This window comes from Neomonachus schauinslandi, chromosome 11, assembly GCF_002201575.2.
Source record: "Neomonachus schauinslandi chromosome 11, ASM220157v2, whole genome shotgun sequence".
Lineage (NCBI taxonomy): Eukaryota > Metazoa > Chordata > Mammalia > Carnivora > Phocidae > Neomonachus > Neomonachus schauinslandi.
Genome location: NC_058413.1, coordinates 46,690,437 through 46,715,677, shown reverse-complemented (window position 1 = coordinate 46,715,677; position 25,241 = coordinate 46,690,437). Strand labels below are relative to the sequence as shown.

The 25,241-nt window shown below is 36.5% G+C and overlaps 1 protein-coding gene and 1 pseudogene across 4 annotated transcripts in view; both read right to left on the bottom strand.

The window, feature by feature from the left end:
• The window catches only part of SBF2 (SET binding factor 2), a 467,712-nt gene that overhangs the window by 106,974 nt on the left and 335,497 nt on the right, over positions 1–25,241 (bottom strand). The window lies entirely within an intron of this gene.
• Positions 23,928–24,045, bottom strand: LOC123326347 (annotated as a pseudogene).

Genomic DNA, 25,241 nt, shown 5'->3' with positions numbered 1-25,241 from the left:
CAGGGATTGCAATTAAATGTGTAGATTGCTTTGGGTAGCATAGACACTTTAACAATATTTGTTCTTCCAATCCATGAGCATGGACTGTCTTTCCATTTCTTTGTGTTCTCTTCAATTTGTTTCATCAGTGCTCTATAGTCTTCAGAGTACTGATCTTTCACCTCTTTGGTTAGGTTTATTCCTATGTATCTTATTGTTTTTGGTGCAATTGTAAATGGGACTGATTCCTTAATTTCTTTTTCTGCTGCTTCATTATTGGTGTATAGAAATGCAACAGATTTCTGTACAATTGATTTTGTATCCTGTGACTTTACTGAATTTGTGTATCAGTTCTAGCAGTTTTTTTGGTGGAGTCTTTTGGGTTTTCTATATAGAGTATCATGTCATCTGCAAATAGTGAAAGTTTTACTTCTTTCTTATCAGTGTGGATGCCTTTTATTTCTTTTTGTTGTCTGATTTCTATGGCTAGGACTTCCAGTACTATGTTAAATAACAGTGGTGAGAGTGGACATCCCTCTCTTATTCCTGACCATACAGGAAAAGTGATCAGTTTTTCCCACTGAGGATGATATAAACTGTGGGTTTTTCATATATGTCCTTCATTACATCGAGGTATTTTCCCTCTAAACCTACTTTGTTGAGGGTTTTTATCATGAATGGATGATGGATGTTGTACTTTGTTAAATGCTTTTTCTCCATCTATTGAAATGATCACATGGTTCTTATCCCTTCTTTTAATAACGTGGTGTATCACATTGATTTGCGAATATTGAACTGCCCTCGCAACCCAGGAATAAATCCCACTTGATCACGGTGAATGATTTCTTTAATGTATTGCTGGATTCGGTTTGCTAATATTTTACTGAGAATTTTTGCATCCAAGTTCATCAGGGATTGGCTTGTAGTTCTCTCTTTTAGTGGAGTATATCTGGTTTTGGTATCAGGGTAATGCTGGCTTCATAGAATGAATTTGGAAGTTTTCCTTCCTTTTCTATGTTTTGGAATAGTTTGAGCAGAATAGGCATTAACTATTCTTTAAATATTTGGTAGAATTCACCACTGAAGCCTCTGGCCCTGGACTTTAGTTTGTTGGGAGTTTTTTGATTATTGATCAAATTTCGTTGCTGGTTATTGGTCTGTTCATGTTTTCTATTTCTTCATGTTTCAGTTTTGGTAGTTTATATGTTTGTAGGAATTATTTTCATACACTACTGGTGAGCAGCTACCTTTACTTTCCTGTTTTATAAAGATTGTGTTAAAAGCTGTGTAATTTATAAAAAAAAAAAAAAACTTTTGGAGGGGGTTTTAGTGCATTTACTATATTTCACTGACTCTAAGATACACATTTTTTTTTTTCACACTTTAACTTCTCCAAGACTGGAATCCATCTTATAACTGACTGGAAATGTTTTTTCTGTCTTAGTGTTGAATACAAAGGGTAATTTGTTAGTGATCAGGCAAGAAATGTTACTAATGCCAAAACTCATTGGGTTTTGAAATGTTGGGGAATGGGATATCAGAAAATCTCAGTGGGAATGTAAAATGGTGGAGCTGCTAGGAAAACATTGAGGCATTTCCTCAAAAATTGAAAAACAGAATTACCATATGATCCAACTATATATCCAAAACAACAATGACTTGAACAGATATTTATACATTCACGTTCACAGAGGCATTATTCACAATAGCCAAAAGGTGAAAGCAACCCAATCCTTAGTTCTGCAAGGAGGACTCCTTGGTTCTGCAAGGAAACATACCTAAAAGGTTTCCACAGGAATGGTAAGGGGAGTGTACTCAAACTTCCACAAACACTAGTTTTACAGAGTATTGATAGCTGTTATTTGTGGGGAGTTGGAAATTGGGAAAATGCTGGGTAAACAAAATTAAATGAGATGCCCTTGTTTTTTTATTTTTTATTTTTAAAGATTTTATTTATTTGAGAAAGAGAGAGAAAAAGAGAAGGCATGGTGGGGTGGGGGGCAAAGGGAGAAGCAGACTCCCCACTGAGCAAGGATCCCAGGAACCTGGGATCATGACCTGAGCGAAAGGCCGATGCTTAACCGACTGAGCCACCCAGGTGCCCTTCTTGTTTGTTTTTTAAAAAACTGTAGGACTTCTCAGGGTTTTTAAACTGTGACTGTATGGAGAAAATTTGGTTGGCAGCATTTCCAAACCGAATTTGACTAAGAACATTTTTTAAGAAAGCAGTTGAAAATATATTTTGGAAAAATGATGATTCAATATCATCAAAAATCTGAGAGAATTCCAACCAAAAGATCACTTTAAAACTTGTTATGGACTTTTATTTATTTATTTATATTTATTTATTTATTTTAAAGATTTATTTGTTAGAGAGAGAGCAGGGCGAGGGGTGTTATGGACTTTTACTTCTTTTTTTTTTTAAATTTAAATATAACTAACATAAAATATCCTATCACTTTCAGGGGTATCATAGTGATTCAACATTTTTCTACATTACCAAATGATTCCTATGATGAGGCTAGTTAGTGTCACCAAAGAAGTTATTATAATATTGACTAAATTCCTCATGATGTATATTATATCCCCATGACTTATTTTATAACTGGATGTTGATATATCTCTTAATCCCCCCTTCACCTATTTTGCCTACAAGCCAACCAATCTCCCCTCTAGTAACCAACAATTTGTTTCCTGTATCTGAGTCTGTTTCTGTTTTGTTTGTTCATTGGTACTGTTTTTTAGATTCTACATATAAGTGAAATCATACAGTATTTGTCTTTCTCTGCCTGATTTATTTCACTTAGCATAATATGCTCTAGGTCCAATCCTTGTCACAAATGGCAAAATTTCATTATTTTCTCTTTCTCACACACACCACATCTTCTTTATCCGTTAATCTATTGAGGGACACTTAGGCTGCTTCCATATCCTGCCTATTGTAAATAATGCTGCTATGAACAGAGGAGTGCATATATCTCTTCAGATTGGTGTTTTCGCTTTCTTTGGATAAATACCCAGCAGCAGAACTGTTGGCTCATATGTAGGTTCTATTTTTAATTTTTTCAGGAACCTCCATACTGCTTTCCATAATGGTTCCATTTCCCACTAACAGTATAAGAGGGTTTCCTCTCTTCCACATCCCTACCAACACTTTTATTCTTGGACTTTTTCTTAACTTTGGTTAATTTCATATTTGACACTTTTGTTGAACAATTAAAAAATGCTAGATAAAATATTTTAAAAATTTTAATGCAAAGCAATGAACTGGCAAGAAACTAATGAACACTCAGACCAAAATGTAAGTTAAGTGGAACCTGGACTGGTAAACAGAGCACTGAAGTAAAATTTTACCTCAGAAGCAGCTTTTGAGCAAAGTGAATTTGAATATTAGTTTTGAACAACCAAAGGACTCAAGGGATAGGAAACAAAGCCCAGTGCTTGCTGGGCTTGTAGGAAGTCCATTAGGAGAGCTACCATAAAGCTGGAACCCCTAGAGCCACCTAGGACACCAGATAAAAAGTCTGAGATATAAAAAAGATAATTCCGCAAGGAAACTGATAAATATGTGGGTAAACCTAAACATACAGTGACCTAAAACAATGACAATTATGTCTTTTGGTATTAAAGAAAAATCAACCACAGTAGCACAGAAATTGTGAGGTGGTAGTCTGGAATTGGATTTTGATAAAGTGAGCATTTAAAATTTTCTATATTATTGCCAAAGGAATATAGAATGGGTTACAACTTCTAATCTAATGGAGAAAAAAATGGAGAGGAAAACAAACATGAAAACTTATAACCCGAAGGAAAGCCAGAAAGAGGAAAAGAAACCCCCAAGGAGAAACAATCAGAAAAGAACAAAATAAGATGATAGAAATTAAAAAAATTGTAATAGCCAAAATAAACTGAATATTCTGGCTAAAAGGCAAAGACTGTCATTGAATAAAAAGCTAGGGTCCAAATATTTGTTGTTTAAAAGGATATTACCTTAACTTAAGGTAAGGGGTGGGGGGGTGGGGGGGCGGAGCAAGATGGCAGAGGAATAGGAGACCTGGATTTCGTCTGGTCTCAGGAATTCAGCTGGATAGGGATCAAACCATTCTGAACACCTACAAACTCAACAGGAGATCGAAGAAAAGAATAGCAACAACTCTCTGAACAGAAAAGCGACCACTTTCTGGAAGGTAGGACGTGCGGAGAGGTGAATCCAAGGCAATATTTGGGAGGATAGACGGCGGGGGAGGGGCCTCCGTCGGGCGCTTCCCGCAAGTGATAGAGCCCCGGAGCACAAAATCGGAACCTTTAGAAGTCAGCTTCACTGAGGGACCTCACTCTGGTGGCTAAGCGGGGGGGTGGAACCCTCGTGGGACAGTGTGGTCTCAGGACCCTCGGGGTCACAGAAAGACCGGGGGTGCCTGAGTGCAGCAGAGCTCCCAGGTATCGGAGCCGGGAAGCCGGCTGCAGAGACGGAGCTGAGGCGCAGCCTCTCAGCTCGGGGTTGCCATAAACTGTGATCCGTGGCACAGCTGGGCCACTGCTCCTCCAGCAGGGACCCAACAAGCGGCAGATCCGGGGAGAACTCCCTTCCTCCCCTGGGAGGAGCGGCGCAGGAGCGCACTGCAGGGATCTGCTGGGTTTGGAGACTCCACACGGGGTCGGGTGCCAGAGATAGAAATGCTCGGTCACAGGCCAGGTGAGCACGGAGTGGAGTGCGGCTGGAGACCAGGGAGACGGGAGTAACTAATGGCTTTTCTCTGGGGGCTCACTGAGGAGCGGGGCCTGAGTTCTCCAGGCGGAGATTGGGAGGCCGCCATTTTCACTGTCGGCCCCCAAAGCTGTATGGAAAACTTACAGGGAACGAAAGCTCCTGAGAGCAAACCCGAGCAGATTACTTAGCCCGGACGGACAAGGGCGGGGCAGTTCCGCCTCTGGCAAAGACATTTGGGAACCACAGCAACAGGCCTCTCCCCCAGAAGATCAGCGAGAACAGCAAGCCAAGACCAAGTTTACCGATCAATGAGAAGGGCAGAACTCCAGCGCTAGGGGAATACTGCACATAGAATCCATGGCTTTTTTACCATGATTCTTTAGTCTTTCAAAGTTAATTTTTTTTTAAACTGTCTTTTTTTTTTTTAATTTTTCTTTTTCCCTTTTTCAACCAACATCTTATCAATCCCTTTTTTAAAAAACATTTTTATTTTTCATTTTTAGAGTCATATTCTACCCCTTCATAATAGTTACCCGTATTTTTGGCATATATAATATAAGTTGTTCTCTCTTTAAAATTTTGAGATAGTTTCTTCTAACACATCAAAATATACCCTAAATCTCTAGTGTATGGTTTTTTTCTACTCTCCTGCCTGATCACATTCTCTCCCTTTTTTTTTAATCCTCTTTTTTCTTTTTTCAAACAACTTCTTATCAAATCCTTTTATAAATTTTTTTATAATTTTCATCTTTACAGTCATATTCCATCCCTTCATCATATCAACTCTTATTTTTGTACATACATAAGTTTTTCTTTCTTTAAAATTTTGGGAGGCAGTTTCTTCTAACAGACCAAAACACACCCAAAATCTAGTGTGGGGCACTGATCTATGTACCAGCCTGATCATATTTGATCATATTCTGTTTTTTTGTTTTGTTCTGTTTTTGTTTGTTTTTATCTTTATCTTTTTCTTTTTTTTCCCTTTTTCTTTTTTCTCTCTTTACCTTTCTTTTCCCCCTGCTTCAGGTCTTTTCTGATTTGTTTAGAGTATATTTTCTGGGGATATTGTTACCCTGTTAGCATTTTGTTCTCTCATTAATCTATTCTCCTCTGGACAAAATGACAAGATGGAAAAAATCACCTCAACAAAAAGAACAAGAGGTAGTACTGACTGCCAGGGACCTACTCAATACGGACATTAGTACAATGTCAGATCTAGAGTTCAGAATCATCACTTTAAAGATACTAGCTGGGCTTGAAAAAAGCATGGAAGTTATTAGAGAAACCCTTTCTGGAGAAATAAAAGAATTAAAATCTAACCAAGTCAAAATCAAAAAGGCTATTAATGAGGTGCAATCAAATATGGGGGTGCTAACTGCTAGGATAAATGAGGCAGAAGAGAGAATCAGTGATATAGAAGACCAAATGACAGAAAATACAGAAGCTGAGAAAAAGAGAGATAAACAACTACTGGATCACGAGGGTAGAATTCGAGAGATAAGTGATACCATAAGACGAAACAACATTAGAATAATTGGGATCCCAGAAGAAGAAGAAAGAGAGAGAGGGGAAGAAGGTATATTGAACCAAATTATAGCAAAGAACTTCCCTAATTTGGGGAAGGAAACAGGCATCAAAATCCAGGAAGCACAGAGAACCCCCTCTCAAAATCAATAAATATAGGTCAACACCCTGACATCTAATAGTAAAACTTATGCGTCTCAGAGACAAAGAGAAAATCCTGAAAGCAGCTCGGGAGAAGAGATATGTAACCTACAATGGTAGAAACATTAGATTGGCAACAGACCTATCCACAGAGACCTGGCAGGCCAGAAAGGACTGGCATGATATATTCAGAGCCCTAAATGAGAAAAATATGCAGCCAAGAATACTATATCCAGCTAGGCTGTCATTGAAAATAGAAGGAGAGATAAAAAGCTTCCAGGACAAACAAAAACTAAAGGAATTTGCAAACATGAAACCAGCCCTACAAGAAATCTTGAAAGGGGTCCTTGAAGCAAAGAGAGAGCCTAAAAGCAACATAGACAAGAAAGGAACACAGACAATATACAGTAACAGTCACCTTACAGGCAATACAATGGCACTAAATTCCTATCTTTCAATAGTTACCCTGAATGTAAATGGGCTAAATGCCCCAATCAAAAGACACAGGCTATCAGATTGGATAAAAAAACAAGATCCATCAATATGCTGCCTGCAAGAGACTCATTTTAGACCCAAAGACTCCCCCAGATTGAAAGTGAGGGGGTGGAAAACCATTTACCATGCTAATGGACACCAAAAGAAAGCTGGGGTGGCAATCCTTATATCAGACAAATTAGACTTTAAACCAAAGACTGTAATAAGAGATGAGGAAGGACACTATATCCTACTTAAAGGGTCTATCCAACAAGAAGATCTAACAATTGTAAATATCTATGCCCCTAACATGGGAGCAGCCAATTATATAAGGCAATTAGTAACAAAAGCAAAGAAACACATCGACAACAATACAAGAATAGTGGGGGACTTTAACACCCCCCTCACTGAAATGGACAGATCATCTAAGCAAAAGATCAACAAGGAAATAGACTTTAAATGACACACTGGACCAAATGGACTTCACAGACATATTCAGAACATTCCATCCCAAAGTGATGGAATACACATTCTTTTCTAGTGCCCATGCAACATTCTCCAGAATCGATCACATCCTAGGTCATAAACCAGGTCTCAACCGGTACCAAAAGTTTGGGATCATTCCCTGCCTATTTTCAGACCACAATGCTTTGAAACTAACTCAATCACAAGAGGAAAGTCAGAAAGAACTCAAATACATGGAGGCTAAAGAGCATCCTACTGAAGAATGAATGGGTCAACGAGGAAATTAAAGAAGAATTAAAAAAATTCATGGAAACCAATGAAAATGAAAACACAACTATTCAAAATCTTTGGGATGCAGCAAAGGCAGCCCTAAGAGGAAAGTATATAGCAATACAAGCCTTTCTCAAGAAACAAGAAAGGTCTCAAGTACACAACCTAACCCTACACCTAAAGGAGCTGGAGAAAGAACAACAAATAAAGCCTAAACCCAGCAGGAGAAGAGAAATAATAAAGATCAGAGCAGAAATCAATGAAATAGTAACTAAAAGAACAGTAGAACAGATCAACGAAACTAGGAGCTGGTTCTTTGAAAGAATTAACAAGATTGATAAACCCCTGGCCAGACTTATCAAAAAGAGAAGAGAAATGACCCACATCAACAAAATCATGAATGAAAGAGGAGAGATCACAACCAACACCAAAGAAATACAAACAATTATAAAAACATATTATGAGCAACTCTACACCAGCAAATTAGATAACCTGGAAGAAATGGATGCATTCCTAGAGATGTATCAACTACCAAAACTGAACCAGGAAGAAACAGAAAACCTGAACAGACCTATAACCACTAAGGAAATTGAAGCAGTCATCAAAAATCTCCCAAAAAACAAAAGCCCAGGGCCAGATGGCTTCCCAGGGGAATTCTACCAAACATTTAAAGAAGAATACCTATTCTTCTGAAACTGTTCCAAAAAATAGATACGGAAGGAAAATTTCCAAACTCATTTTATGAGGCCAGCATTACCCTGATTCCAAAACCAGACAAAGAGCCCATCAAAAAGGAGAACTACAGACCAGTATCCCTGATGAACATGGATGCAAAAATTCTCACCAAAATACTAGCCAATAGGATCCAACAGTACATTAAAAGGATTATTCACCACGACCAAGTGGGATTTATCCCTGGGCTGCAAGGTTGGTTCAACATCCGCAAATCAATCAACGTGATACAATACATTAACAAAAGAAAGAACAAGAATCATATGATCCCCTCAATAGATGCAGAAAAAGCATTTGACAAAGTACAGCATCCTTTCTTGATCAAAACTGTTCAGAGTATAGGCATAGAGGGTACATACCTCAATATCATAAAAGCCATCTATGAAAAACCTACAGCGAATATCATTCTCAATGGGGAAAAACTGAGAGCTTTCCCCCTAAGGTCAGGAACGCGGCAGGGATGTCCACTATCACCACTGCTACTCAACATAGTATTAGAAGTCCTACCAAAGCAATCAGACAACAAAAAGAAATCAAAGGCATCCAAATTGGAAAGAAGAAGTCAAACTCTCACTCTTTGCAGATGATATGATACTTTATGTGGAAAACCCCAAAGACTCCACCCCAAAACTGCTAGAACTCATACAGGAATTCAGTAAAGTGGCAGGATATAAAATCAATGTACAGAAATCAGTGGCATTCCTATACACCAACAACAAGAGAGAAGAAAGAGAAATTAAGGAGTCGATCCCATTTACAATTGCACCCAAAACCATAAGGATATAGGACTAAATCTAACCAAAGAGGCAAAGGATCTGTACTCAGAAAACTATAAAATACTCATGAAAAGATATTGAGGAAGACACAAAGAAATGGAAAAACGTTCCATGCTCATGGATTGGAAGAACAAATATTGTGAAGATGTCAATGCTACCTAGAGCAATCTACACATTCAATGCAATCCCCATCAAAATACCATCCACTTTTTTCAAAGAAATGGAACAAATAATCCTAAAATTTGTATGGAACCAGAAAAGACCCCGAATAGCCAGAGGAATGCTGAAAAAGAAAAGCAAAGCTGGCGGCATCACAATTCCGGACTTCCAGCTCTATTACAAAGCTGTCATCATCAAGACAGTATGGTACTGGCACAAAAACAGACACACAGATCAATGGAACAGAACAGAGAGCCCAGAAATGGACCCTCAACTCTATGGTCAACTCATCTTTGACAAAGCAGGAAAGAATGTCCAATGGAAAAAAGACAGTCTCTTCAACAAATGGTGTTGGGAAAATTGGACAGCCTCATGCAGAAGAATGAAACTGGACCATTTCCTTACACCACACACAAATATAGACTCCAAATGGTTGAAAGACCTAAATGTGAGACAGGAGTCCATCAAAATCCTAAAGGAGAACATAGGCAGCAACCTCTTCGACCTCAGCTGCAGCAACTTCTTCCTAGAAACATCGCCAAAGGCAAGGGAAGCAAGGGCAAAAATGAACTATTGGAACTTCATCAAGATAAAAAGCTTTTGCATAGCAAAAGAAACAGTTAACAAAACCAAAAGACAAGCGACAGAATGGGAGAAGATATTTGCAAATGACATATCAGATAAAGGGCTAGTATCCAAAATCTATAAAGAACTTATCAAACTCAACACCCAAAGAACAAAGAATCCAATCAAGAAATGGGCAGAAGACATGAACAGACATTTTTCCAAAGAAGACATCCAAATGGCCAACAGACACATGAAAAAGTGCTCAACATCGCTCGGCATCAGGGAAATCCAAATCAAAACCTCAATGAGATACCACCTCACACTAGTCAGAATGACTAAAATTAACAAGTCAGGAAATGACAGATGTTGGCGGGGATGCGGAGAAAGGGGAACCCTCCTACACTGTTGGTGGGAATGCAAGCTGGTGCGGCCACTCTGGAAAACAGTATGGAGGTTCCTCAAAAAGTTGAAAATAGAGCTACCATACAATCCAGCAATTGCACTACTGGGTATTGACCCCAAAGATACAAATGTAGGGATCCGAAGGGGTACGTGCACCCCGATGTTTATAGCAGCAATGTCCACAATAGCCAAACTGTGGAAAGAGCCAAGATGTCCATCAACAGATGAATGGATAAAGAAGATGTGGTATATATATACAATGGAATATTATGCAGCCATCAAAAGGAATGAGATCTTGCCATTTGCAATGACGTGGATGGAACTGGAGGGTATTATGCTGAGCGAAATAAGTCAAACAGAGAAAGACATGTATCATATGACCTCACTGATATGAGGAATTCTTAATCTCAGGAAACAAACTGAGGGTTGCTGGAGTGGGGGGTGGGGTGGGAGGGATGGGGTGGCTGGGTGATAGACACTGGGGAGGGTATGTGCTCTGGTAAGCGCTGTGAATTGTGCAAGACTGTTGAATCTCAGATCTGTACCTCTGAAACAAATAATGCAATATATGTTAAGAAAAAAAAAAAAAGAAGATAGCTGGAGGGGAAGAATGAAGGGGGGGATTCGGAGGGGGAGATGAACCATGAGAGACGATGGACTCTGAAAAACAAACGGAGGGTTCTAGAGGGGAGGGGGATGGGAGGATGGGTTAGCCTGGTGATGGGTATTAAAGAGGGCACGTTCTGCATGGAGCACTGGGTGTTATGCACAAACAATGAATCATGGAACACTACATCAAAAACTAATGATGTAATGTATGGTGATTAACATAACAATAAAAAATAAAAGAATACTCATAACATAGTAAAAAATTATTTAAAAAAAGAATACACAAATGTTAAAAGGTTGGAAAAAGATGTACCAAGCAAATACCAAAGAAGTTGAGATAGCTATATTAACAATCATACAAAAAAAAATCATACAAAATAATCTCAAGGAAAAAGGTATTACAAGAAATAAAAAGCATTATATAAAATAGCTCAACTTATCAGAAAGATATAACAATTTTAAATGTGTATACACTTAACTTATCCTTCATCTAAAAATACATTAAGCAAAAATTGACAGACATTTAAAAAATATAAATTCACAATTGCATTGAGAGATTTTAATATACCACTGTCAATATTTAATACCTCAAGCAGGTAGCAAAAATCAGTACAGAAGATTTTTTTAAAAGAGCTAATGGAGGGCGCCTGGGTGGCTCAGTTGGTTAAGCGACTGCCTTCGGCTCAGGTCATGATCCTGGAGTCCCGGGTTCAAGTCCCGCATCGGGCTCCCTGCTCAGCAGGGAGTCTGCTTCTCCCTCTGACCCTCCCCCCTCTCATGCTCTCTCTATCTCATTCTCTCTCTCAAATAAATAAATAAAATCTTTAAAAAAAATAAAAATAAAAATAAAAAAGCTAATGGATATATATAGAACCCTATATACAAAAACCTACTTGGATCTATTTATACTCTAACCCTGTACCTGTAAGTGTTCAGATGGATTTGGAAAACCTGACTTCATACTAGGCCATCAAAGAAGTCTCAGTAGATTTCAGAAGATTAATAACACATAGATATGGTTATCAGACCATAATACAATTAAGTTAAAAATCAGTAATAAAGTAAAATACTTAAAATTATACCTGGCACATAGCAAATATTCAATATATGTTTTTTTATTATCACTGAGGTTAGGAAATACTTAGCATAGCATACTACATGGTAATTACCTATTTACTTTTCTATCTCCTTACTAAACCATTAGCTCTTTGACAGTATTTTTACAGCAGTGAATAAGAAGCAGTATCAATGTTTATGGAAAGCTGATGAATGATTTATACCATTTCCAGACTTTCACAAAGCAGAAAGATCAGTAGAAACAAATTATCTTGCTAAGCCTTAGATTTCCAGAATGAGTGTTTAGAGTAGTTAGCAGGATATTCCTTTGAATAACAATTTTCATTCATTTAACAAGTATTATCTAAATGAACTCAGGAAACTATGCCAAAACGGAAAACACATGACAAATAAAAACACATTTTATAGGGCTGAGATAAATCCATGGCTGAATGGAACACATTCTTAAAATATGAGGGACAACCATATTCATCCATGATGCATCTTTGGAAATGACTGCTGGAGTCAGGTTATGGGTTGGATAGATCTTAACTTAGATAAAGTGATCTTTAGTTTTAAATTCAGGAACATGAATTTTCGATACAAAAAGAGTGACTAATAGAACTATCAGAGTAATGTCTCTCAGTCACACCAGTAGAAAAGAGTGCGTGTTGGAAAGAGAGGAAGAAAAGGAGTGGAGGACAGAGGCAAAGAGGAAAGGGGAAGGGGGTAGAAAGAGAGAGAGACAGAAAAAGGAGGAAGGGAGGGAGGGAAGAGGGGAAGGAGGAAGAATATGAATCAATCAGAACTCATTTCAAAGAAAATGAGATAATCAACTGAGAGATGATTTTGAACGCAGTAATTACCTTGGAGTCACATTTAGGTTTTTATTTTAAGATATAGTCAGGCTGGGAAAACTAGATATCTACATGCAGAAGAATGACACTGGACCCCTTTCTTATTCTATACACAAAAATCAACTCAAAATGGATTAAAGACTTGAATGTAAGACCTGAAACTGTAAAACTCCTAGGAGAAAACATAAGTGATAAACTTCTTGATATTTATCTAGGCAATAATTTTTTGGATTTGTTACCAAAAGCAAAGGCAACAAAAGCAAAAACAAACAAGTAGACTACATAAAAAGCTCTGCACAGCAAAGGAAATGATCGATAAAATGAAAAGGCAACCTACACAACAGGAGAAAATATATGCAAATCACATATCCAGTAAGGGGTTATTTTCCAAGATATTCAAGGAACCCATACAATGCAATAGCAAAACAAATAAACAAAAAACAATAAAAACCCCCCCCCCAAATAACCCAATTGAAAAATGTGTAAAGGAACAGAACAGACATTTTTCTAAAGAAGATATACAAATGGCCAACGGTTACATGAAAAGGTACTCAACATTATTAATCATCAGGGAGATGCATATCAAAGCCACAATGAAATATCACTTCATACCTATTAGAATGGCTATTATCAAAAAGACAAGTAATTACAGGTGCAGGTGAGTATGTAGAATATACTGCTGGTGGGAATGTAAACTGGTATAGCTATTATGGAAAACAATAGGGAGGTTCCTCAAGAAATTAAAAATATAAGTACCATATGATCCAGAATCCCACTTCTGGGTATATATCCAAAGGGAAGGAAATCCTTATTTTGAAGAGATATCTGTATTTCCATGTTCACTGCAGCATTATTCACAATAACCAAAGTATGGAAACAACCTAAGTGCCCATCAGTGGATGACTAGATAAAGAAAATGTGGTATAACTTACAATGGAATACTGTTTAGCCTTAAAAAGAAGGAAATCTTGTTATTTGCAACAACATGGATGAATCTAGAGGGTATTACAGTAAGTGAAATACGCTGGACAGAGAAAGACAAATACTGCATGACATTACTTATAGGTGGAACATAAAAAAAATGTTAAACTCAGTAACAGAGTAGAATGGGGTGGTTGCCAGGGGTTGCGGTGTGTGGGAAATGGGTAAAGATTGCTAAAAGGGTACAAACTTAATTGTAAGATAATAAGGTCTCAGGATCTTATGTATAACATGGTGACTATAGTTGATAATACTGTATTGTATAAATGAAATCTGCTAAGAAAATAGAACTTAAGCATTCTTACCCCACAATAATATATGAATATGTGAAGTGATAGATATGTTAATTAACTCAACTGTGGCAATCCTTTCACAATATATAAATTGTCATGTGGTACCTTTTAAATATATTACAATTTTGCCAATTATACCTCCATAAAGCTGGAAAAAAATATAGTCAGGCCATGTAGGAAAACATCACACCTTTTTCCTATATGGTTTCACCCACTGTATGTTTTCTATCATTTCCATGGATTTTATAAAATAATCCCAGAACACAGCAAAAAGTGTGAATCATCTTTTTCTTCCTTTTTCCTCACTCCCTTGCTTAGGACACCGCTATGCACAAGAATGTCATCCCCTGTGTCCTAGCACATCTGAGTTTCTTTAACAGAAATGCCTTGCGTGTTTCTGAAGACTGTCATGAGGCCCAAGGCAATAAAATTCAACAGACTTGAGCTGTAATCTTCTCCTAAGGAAATGGTTGGGATGCCAAGATGCCTTTTGACTTTGATTTCACAGCAGGGCTTCATTTGTAAGGATGCTGTCCAAACTTTAAATGACAACAGCTGTGATATGAAGCCCCACACACTCATTTATAAAAATTTCCCACAAATTAAAAAAAATTAAACAATGGGGATTTTCAATCCATGACCAATTAGCAGGGACCAGGCAATCATAAAACATTTAGGAGCTATTTATTATCGTACAAAATGTTTACACATTGTAGTGCATGTCTCAAACCTGAGCGCCAGTCAAATGCTGATTGCAAAATATAAATATAAAATTCTTTGCAAATCACATTAGAGACATTCTAAGTTAATTAGGTTGAAAAATGGAAAAATTTTAAAACAATAAGCCTAAAACTATTGACATAGCAATAGCATTCCGGAATAGTGCAGTTATCTGTTGGGCAATCAGTCCATAAATACACATCCTGAAATTCCCTGTGCTTTGGCCACATAATAGCAATGTAGTTGCAGACATAACAGGCAATTTATAAACTTGCAAGGACTTGAATACTTATACATGTTTTATTCTGAACTTTGTTATGTAGTTTACCTTTAATTTTCCTGCTACAATTGAAGAGTGAGCCCTGCAATCTTAATTTCCCATTACCCTCAATTATTTCATACTTTTAATCTGCATACCTTTGAACTGTCATGGCCCAGCATTCCTATTTCCCAAAACTTTGGAATCTCTCAAAAATGGAGTATTTAAATATTAAAGAAAAATGAGGCTGAGAGGCATAATTTCTTATAGAACTATAGAACTAACTTTTCTTTAGAGTTTAGATTAGACACAACTCAGAAAAAAGTTTTTTTGAATTGTCCAAAATACTGAGAAATTTATTTATATTTTCTACATAGGGACAAAAATCAAAACTACCACAGCCAAAAATACCTCTTTATATCATATTCCTCTCCTGCTCAAAAATCCCTGACCATTACAGAATAATGACCAAACTCTTGTGCCAGGCTTGTCAGTCCTCCATGGTGTGGACCTATCTCCAAAACCAACCGACCAAATTGGCCCTCTTACTACAAGCCAGCTCTAGCCAGTCTGCTTTATCTATCACCTATTCCACATCATAGTAATTCCTACCCCATCTAATATCCCTAGGAATACCTTCCATGTCTTCCATGCCTTGCTTTGTCATTTACACTCTTGTCCCTTGGCACCTCCCTTGATGTCCCCATATGTTCCCACCCTTTCCAAATACAGTTCTAAGTACAAAATAAGCAAAAGGACTTTTACTATAGTTTCAGCCTCAGGTTATATTTTAATACTAAATTAATTTATACAACCATAGAGAATGTATCATAATTTTGAACACTATGGTTATTTAATACGTATCATGACTCCCCCTGGGATAAAAAGTGAATGCTAGGCTAGACAAATAATACCAATTTTTGTTACAAGTTTTTGAGTGAATGTCCCAAGTTTATATGCCAGGAAACCAGAACACTGCACCTGGCTATGGTAGTAATAGCTAACATTTATTGAGTGCTTATGAAGTTTCAGACATGTTTTAAATATGAATTTACATAAATTATTTCATTTAATTTTCATATCTCTACAAGGTAGATACTATAATTATGTCCATTTTGTTGGTGAAGGAACTGAGGTTCTCGGAAGTTAGAAGGCTACAAATGGCAGAGCCAGAATTCAAACCCAGTAGTCTTACTCCAGGATTTGTGCTTTAAACCTCTGTCCTCTTGTCTCTCAAATGCAATAAGGTATGACATGGAATCTAAAACTGGCATCTGTGGAAATATATAATTCAGACTAAAGTAGAAATCTTCCAGTAATTATAAATAATATCCTCAAGAGCATTTGAAACTATATCACATCTGTGAAAAAGCAATTGAAAATTTAAAATGTGCTTGCTAAAGTTAAAATACAAAGGAAGGACTGGAAGATAATTTTTTTCTCATGGTATCCTTTTATTCCATCTCTATCTTCAGGAATTTGAAACAATTAAGAAACACAGGGGATCAAGTCAAAGTTTCAAAAATAAACCTAACAGGAGTGCTACAAATAGAAAACAGAGAAAGTAGGTAGGAGAAAGTACAATAAATAATGAAAAGAAAATAATGACACTGGTGAGTGTCAAATATGATGAAAAAAGGTATTTGGCAAAATGAGTAAAATGTTAGGTATAACAATACAAAGGAATACTAGATGAAAGTGAAAATGAATGAACTATAGGTATATCCAACATCACGGATGAATCAACCAAACACAGTTTTGATCCAAAGAATCAAGACAAAAAGAATACCTCACCACTATCATCATTACCACCATCAAATTAGTCAATTCTGAAACATACCTTCTTTTTTTTTAAACTTATCATTTTATTTTATTTTTTTTGAGTTATAACCTGATATTTTAATGAAATATATTCCATTTATTTATGTTATTCCTTTTTTTAAAGGAATTTGTTATGTTAATCACCATACATTACATCATTAGTTTTTGATGTAATGTTCCATGATTCATTGTTTGCGTATAACCCCCAGTGCTCCATGCAGAACGTGCCCTCTTTAATACCCATCACTGGGCTAACCCATCCCCCCACCTCCCTCCCCTCTAGAACCCTCAGTTTGTTTCTCAGAGTCCACAGTCTCTCCTGGTTCGTCTCCCCCTCCGATTTCCCCCCCTTCATTTTTCCCTTCCTACTATCTTCTTCTTTTTTTTTTTAACATATAATGTATTATTTGTTTCAGAGGTACAGGTCTGTGTGAATTGTGTAAGACTGTTGAAACATACCTTCTTGATTAACATTGGCCTCTATCTCTACTTATCCCATCAGATTGCATTAAGGTAAACATGTGCCAATACAATATAGGATGTCATGAAATCTATCATAGTGATGTCAAAGAATTGCTTAAATCAAATCATACTGACAAAGGAGAATCTAACAAAGTCAGATCAAGTAAAAAAAAGATAATGAGTTAGGTTAATTTTATATGTACATTAAAAGAAAACAATTTGATGTCAAAGTGATTAAGGGAGTCCCTTGGGAAAAATAATGAAGGCTTTAAATATTTTTGCAGAAATGATCTTTAGGAAAGTGCTTTATAGCCAAACACAAAGTAAGCCATGATATGATTTTGTTAGAAAAAATATTTTAAATACCTTTTCCTCACCCAAAACAAAAGTCAGATTCATACTTTAGTTCTAAAATAATCAGCATATGGTGAAAATTGTAACCTAAATATTTTTAAAATAAAATTTTATAATTAAAAAAAACAAACCCTTTTCCCCACTATTTGGTATGAAATTTTAGTCCCTATTTTAAATGGATTTACTGGTGGTGATAATGAAAATTAGTTCCACTCTTATGGATCTAAAGGATTCAGGAGTAATGGTCTGTGTCTTATCTCTGTTTAATTCTCCAGTCTGGTGTCTGCAGAAACCAGATGCAGTTATTTAACAAAGATGTGTTGTCTTTGCTAAAGCAGATTACCATGGCCTCGGGTATGTTGCATGCAACCACTGATTTGGCAAACATGTTCTTTTCTATCCCTATCAGAGAGGACAATCTGAAACAGTCTGCATTTATATGAAATGGACAATGGGAAACAGGATTATGCTAACTAAAACCCCTTCCATTCAAATTCCATGTGAAGAAATCTGGACCATTTGAACATCACATAGAATATTATATTTTTGGTACCACACTGATGACATCATGCTAATCAGGCTGGATGAAAAAGAAGTGGCTACCATATTTGGAACTTTGGTAAGGCATATGAACCCAGAAGATGGGAGATAAGCCTTATGAAGGTTCTGGCATTCTGGGACATCTCATTCAAAGTAAAGGATAATTTGTTGTATCTTATATCTCCCACTATGAGGAAGGAAGCACAACTTCTGATAGGCCTCTTCAGGTTATGGAGGCAGCATATTCTACATCTGGGACTACTGCTCTAGCTCATACCTATACATGATGCAAAAAGCTGCAGCTCTGAGTGGGGTTCAGAGCAATAAAGGGCTCGTAGGAGATCCGGGAATTGTAAGCCCTGACTGCTTCTCATCATACATAGTGACCCACTTGGAGAATCTGCACTTTCCATTGATATAACTCTGAGCTCTGCAAGGTTAGAAGTTCCAGTCCTCAAAGGAGGAACATTTCTACCAGGGGACAAAACAAGAATCTCATTAATCTATAAACTATACCTGTCACCAAGGCACTTTTGACTCCTAATGCCCAGGAACCAGCAAATAAGAAAAGAGTCATCATTTTGGCAGAGAGAAGTGGATTGAGTTAAAAGATTTTTATGAAGTAAAAATCAACATAACTTGATGTTGGGGTTGAGGCAGGTGTCAAGGATGACATAGGTTTTGGTTTGTATAACTGGATCAGTGGTGGTACATTTACCAAGACTGGGAATAATGAAAAGGATCAGGTTTTTAGGGCTGAGGGGTAGAGAAAACGGATATCATAAGTTCAGTTTGTAACTGAAATTGAAGCGTCTTTGAGACATGAAAATGAGATATCAGGTAGCAAGCTGGATATTTGGGTGTAGAGCTCAGAGGCAATGTTTGGGGGAGAGAAACAAATTTTCAAGTTAAGTTGTGGGTATGGAAGAGATCATCCTTTAAGAAGATATAGAATGAAACAAAAAAGGAATGTAAGGCTTTACAAATTAAAAGCCAAGTGGAGAAGGATAAGCTTTCCAAGATGGAAAAGGACTGGCCAGAGAAGTAGGAGGATATGTAGGAAACATTTCATCATGGAAGCCAAGGAAACAGAATGCTTCAAAAAGAAATTCTAAGTGATAAACAGCTTCCTATATCTTCAAAGCAAAGAAAAGCTGGTGGACTTAACCATGAAGAGATAACATTAATAATTAATATAGTTACACAGTTTCAAGGTAGCTTTTATACTTTTGTTTGCTTTCCTTTGCCCCTCTCCCCCTCAAAAGAGCATATTTTAAGTAAGTTCCTGTGAGGAAAAAAGAAAGTAAATTATAAATCTGCCATACTTAGAGTGGCTAATCTGTCATATTTAGAATGGCTAATAAAGAAATAAAACCTATTGAAAAAAGCCTTTTACATTAGAAAAGCCTTCATGTATGTAAGTGTGAGTATAAAGAAAAACCAACAGTTCTTTTTAGTATTTTAAATCCATAAGTTACCATTATGCCACCTTTATAATATTAACAAAAGATAAAATAAAATACTCATATAACCAATTATCATAAATAACTAGAGATAATTTTCTACATGGTCTACATTGTGAAAATAATAAGATCAGAAAAACCTTACTTAGCTCTTAGTTTCAAGAAGAATATTCTGAAATGTGTAAGACTATAATTGCTCAGCGGCAGTATTTATGAAAATCTTTTTGAAAGTAAAAAGCAGATTCCATACAATGAATGAAATACATGGAAGTTAGACTTAATTAACCACATCTAACCATCCTTAAAGATAAATAGGTAAGGAATTGTCAACTCTGTGGTTAAATTTTTTTTTTCCTAAAGCACTGATAAGACAGACAGTAAAATGTGAAGTGTTACATACGGTTAGGATAGTAACATGAAAGCAGCCCTGGGAATCCTAAGAAAACAATGTACGAGTTCTGCACTTATTTCTTAATGACAACATAAAACTAGACTCTGGCCAGAGGATCAACGCCCTCCAGATTGGCTTTGGCTTTCTGAACCCCCACCCCTACTTTCACTGGCAAAGGTCAACAACAATAACCTCTTACTTGCTAACCAAATGGATTATGTTTAGACATTTAATTTAACCTCTATACCATTTGTTAAGATTAAACACATGCTTTTTTTAAAAAACTACTTCCCTAAAAAAAAAAAAAAGCGAAAAAACACCAAAATGCACAACCTTCCATTTCATTACAAAGACATATGAAATAGAGGTAAGTAAAAAGAAAGAAAAACATCTTTGTGATTAATTCCACAAACCTTAAACAACCAATGTTAACATTTGGTGTCTATACTTCATATTTTTCCTAATCAGAAATTATATGTTTACTCATACAATTTAACTTTTTTTAAAGTAATCATTTTATTTTATTTTATTTTTTTAAGATTTTATTTATTTATTTCACAGAGCGAGACAGAGCGAGAGAAGGAACACAAGCAGGGGGAGCGGGAGAGGGAGAAGCAGGCTTCCCGCGGAGCAGGGAGCCCGATGCGGGGCTTGATCCCAGGACCCTGGGATCATGACCTGAGCTGAAGGCAGACGCCTAATGACTGAGCCACCCAGGCGCCCAGTAGTCATTTTATTCTTAAACTAATTTCCTTCCTTGGCCTCCATGACTCTACTTTTTCCTTTTACATCTTTTCTCCTCTTACATCTATGATCCTTTCATCTCAATATCCTTTATAGGTTTTTATTATTCTGCCAACCCTCTAAATGTATTTCTCAGCTCTTTTTTAATCCTTAGATCTCCTTTCTTACAGTACCTACTTTTCATTGGCTGGCTCAACCATTTCTATGGCACAAGGTGCCACTGAAATTTGTATTTCCAGCCTAGACAACCCTCCTCAGCTCCAGCTGACAAGACACCTCCAATATGACACCATGCAAATACCTCAAATTCAATATATCTTAAACAGAACCATCTCCTACCCTTCACCCTCACCTTCAAGCCTGATACCCTTCTATACTGTCTTGGTAAAAAGGACCAGCATCTATTCAGCACCCAGCCAGAAATCGATCACATCATACTCTCACATTCAATCAGATACCAAGTTGATGCTTCCAACGGAAACTTCCATCTATCCATCCAACATAACTTTAGTTAAACTAGGTGCATTGTGTTAGGGGTTGTGAATTAAACAGTTATATAATCACTGTGCTCTTGAAGCTGAATCAAATGCTGTTAATTCTGTCTTCACCATATTTGTCATGTGTTCCCTCATCTTCATAGTCACTACCTTTATTGGACTTTCACCATGGCCATAACTTCTTTACTCCTACCAATTTCTGAGTTTTGGGGGGCATTCTGCTATAGAAATCAGAATACTCTTCTGCTTTCTTCTCATGCTCCTAATTTAACTTTCTTATGTCTGTTAAATCACTTAACCACTTGTCCATTTGTTTTCTGTCTTCCAGAATTTTTTTGCTAACATTTCTTTACCTGTTTTATTTGTCCTTGTGGATTTATGCTTATCTTTAAAAAAATCCGTCTACTTATGACTTTTAGTTGTGTTTTAGGAGGGGAGTGGAAGTAAATGTGTGGAGGTAAATGACCAGGAGTCCATAATCAGGACATTCTAGAATTCACAATTTCTAGAAGTTTCTCTAGGCCATCACTGTTTGAATATTTTAATACCTTTTCCTTCACATTTCCTAGCTACTGGTTTTCCAGCAAGATTTGAAACAGCTTCTTCTTCATTCCTTTTAGAAAATGAATTAATGTCTTATATAGTCCTATAGTCACTGAGGAAATAGGAAATAAAATTCAGTAAGGAGGCAGGTGTATTAGGGGAATGTAGCAATCATGGATAACTCTTTAGGCTCAAAATTGTGTAAATATTAGTGACATACACCTTGGGCCTTAAATCTCAGGTGGAAACTATTTAATTTTTTATTTTGGAACACTAAAGTTTGTCTGTCAAATGACTGGCATGACAGCCTATGAAATTTTCTTTCTGATTTTAATTAAACATTTTGGAGAACTATGTGTGTTTCTTCCACAAAACTTCTGGAATGAACACACACACACACACACACACACACACAGAATCATGGTATTTTCAAAAGGTTATAAGAGTTTGAAACTAACAATCATCCAGATACTTAATTCTTACTGCTATCTTAGGTAAAAACAAATTACACCATTGGCTGGAATTCTTTTAAAAAACCAGACTCTTTCTGGGTGTAATTTTCCTAAATAACACAGAAACACAAAATAGACAGTATTTGGCTAGCTTATAACTACTCCAGAAAAAAGGACTGTAGCGACTGCAAAAGTTTTGGACATGAGAAAAGGAGTCACAAAGTTACTAGAAAAAAGAGAGGACTCCTTGTTAGAGACGGGAGATCAGGACTTTTTTTTTTTTTTTTTTTTTTTTGTGAAAAGACAGGCAGACTTGGGAAGGAAAAAGAATTTATTCTAAGTTAGGTGACCAAGCTTTGGACAGGAGTAGGGGGCTGAGGGTATAGAAGGGAAAGGCAAGAGCCAGGCCAAGTTCCTGTACAGAGTGGAGCTATCAGTTTTGAGTGTAGTTTATAAGACCTAATATGGACACTCTAAGAACCAGCATAAGAAAACATATGATTAATTAGCACATATATGCCTTAGTATGTATCTGTATAAAACCTAGTCTGCTATTTAAACCCTAGAAACATACAACTTACCAAGACTGAGTCATGAAAAATAGAAAATCTGAACAGACTAGTAGGAGATTGAATGAGTAATCAAAAATCTCGCAACAAACAAAAGTTCAGGACCAGATGGCTTCGCTGGTGAATTCTACCAAACATTTAAAGAAGAATCAGTACTAACCCTTCTCAAAATCTTCCAAAAAATAGAAGGGACTGGAACCCTTCCAAACTCATTTTACAAGGCCAGCATTACCCTGATACCAAAACTGGATAAGGACAGCGTAAGAAAAGAAAATTACAGGCCAATATCCCTGATGGACACAGATGAAAAATCTTCAACAAACTATTAGGAAACTGTATTTATTTTTTTAAAAGATTTTATTTATTTATTTGAGAAAGAGAGCACAAGCAGGCAGAGCAGCAGGCAGAGAGAGAGGGAGAAGCAGGTTCCCCACTGAGCAGGGAGCCCAATGTGGGGCTTGATCCTAGGACCCTAGGATTAGGACCTGAGCTGAAGGCAGACACTTAACTGACTGAGCCACCCAGGCACCCTAGCAAACTGTATTTAATAATACATTAAAACAATCATACACCATGATTAAGTTGGGTTTATTCCAGGGATGCAAGAATGGTTCAACATTTGCAAATCAGGGTGTTACTCCACATTAATAAAATGAAGGATAAAAATCATATTATCATCTCAATAGATGCAGAAAAAGCATTTGACAAAATTTAACATCTGTTCATGATAAAAACTCTTAACAAAGTGGTTATATAGAGAACATACCTCAACGTAATAAAGGCCATTTAGGACAAGCCTACAGCTAACACCATACTCTAAGACAACTCTAAACATCTACTCATACTAAGAGCAGGAACAAAACAAGGATGCCCATTTTTGCCATGATTATTTAACATAGTATTGGAAGTCTTAGCCAGAGCAATTAGGCAAGAAAAGTAAGTAAAAGGCATCAGATTCAGAAAGGAAGGAGTAAAACTATCACTGTTCACAGACAACATAATATTAAACACAGAAAATCCTCTACCACAAACTGTTAGAACTAATCAACAAATTCAGTAAAGTTGCAGGATACAAAATCAATATAGAAAAAAATCTGTTGTTTCTATATACTAAAAACAAACTACCAGCAAAAAAAAAAATAAGAAAACAATGCCATTTACAGGTGCATGAAAAAGAATAAGCTGATAAGAACAGATACTACACTTGATCCTAGCCAAAAGGCTGAGAGGCGATTGAAAAATAAAATACCTAAAAATGAATTAATGAAGGAGGTGAAAGACCTGTACACTGAAAACTATAAGATAATGATGAAAAAAACTGAAGAAGACAGAAATAAATGGAAAGAAATTCTGTGCTCACTGACTGAAAGAATTAGTATTGTTAATATACCCATAAAACCCAAATAATTTAGATTCAATGTAATTCTTATCACAATTCCAATGATATTTTTAATAGAAATAGAACAATCTTAAAATTTGTATGGAATCACAAAAGACCCCAAATAGACAAAGTAATCTTGAGAAAGAAGAATAAAGTTGGATTCATTACTCTGATTTCAAAGTATATTACATAATTACAGTAATAAAAACAGTATGGTATTGGCATAAAAACAGAAACACAGACCAGTGGAACAGATTAGAAAGCCCAGAAATAATCCTACACATACAGGGTCAATTAATTTATGACAAAGGAGGCAAGAATATACAATGGGGAAAGGGCAGTGTCTTCAATAAATGATGCTGGGAAAACTGGACAGCCATCTGCAAAAGAATGAAACTGGACCACTACATTATATCACACGCAAAAAATCAACTCAAAATGGATTAAAGACCTGAATGTAAGACCCGAAACCATAAAACTCCTAAGAGAAAACATAGATGGTATGTTCTGTGACATTTAGTACCTGACTCCAAAGGCAAAGGCAACAGTGTTTGTTGACTGATGAATAGATAAAGAAGATGTGGTGGGTACACACACACACACACACACACACACACAAATATTACTCAGCTATAAAAAAGAATGAAATCTTGCCATTTGCAATGACACGGATGGAACTGCAGAGTATTATACTACGCAAAATAAGTTAGAGAAAGACAAATACCATATGATTTCATTCATATGTGGAATTTAAGAAACAAAACAAATGAACAAAGGGAAAAAAAAAGAGAGGGGGAGGCAAACCAAGAAACAGACTCTTAACTATAGAGAACAAACTGATGGTTACTGGAAGGGTAGTGGGTGGGGGGATGGGTTAAACAGATGATGGAGAGTAAGCAGTACACTTGCTGTGATGAGTACCAGGTGTTGTACAGAAGTCTTGAATTGTTTTATTATATACCTGAAACTAATATTACACTATATGTTAACTAACTGGAATTTAAATAAAAACATAAAAAAATAAACAAAACAAAACAACAACTCAAAGG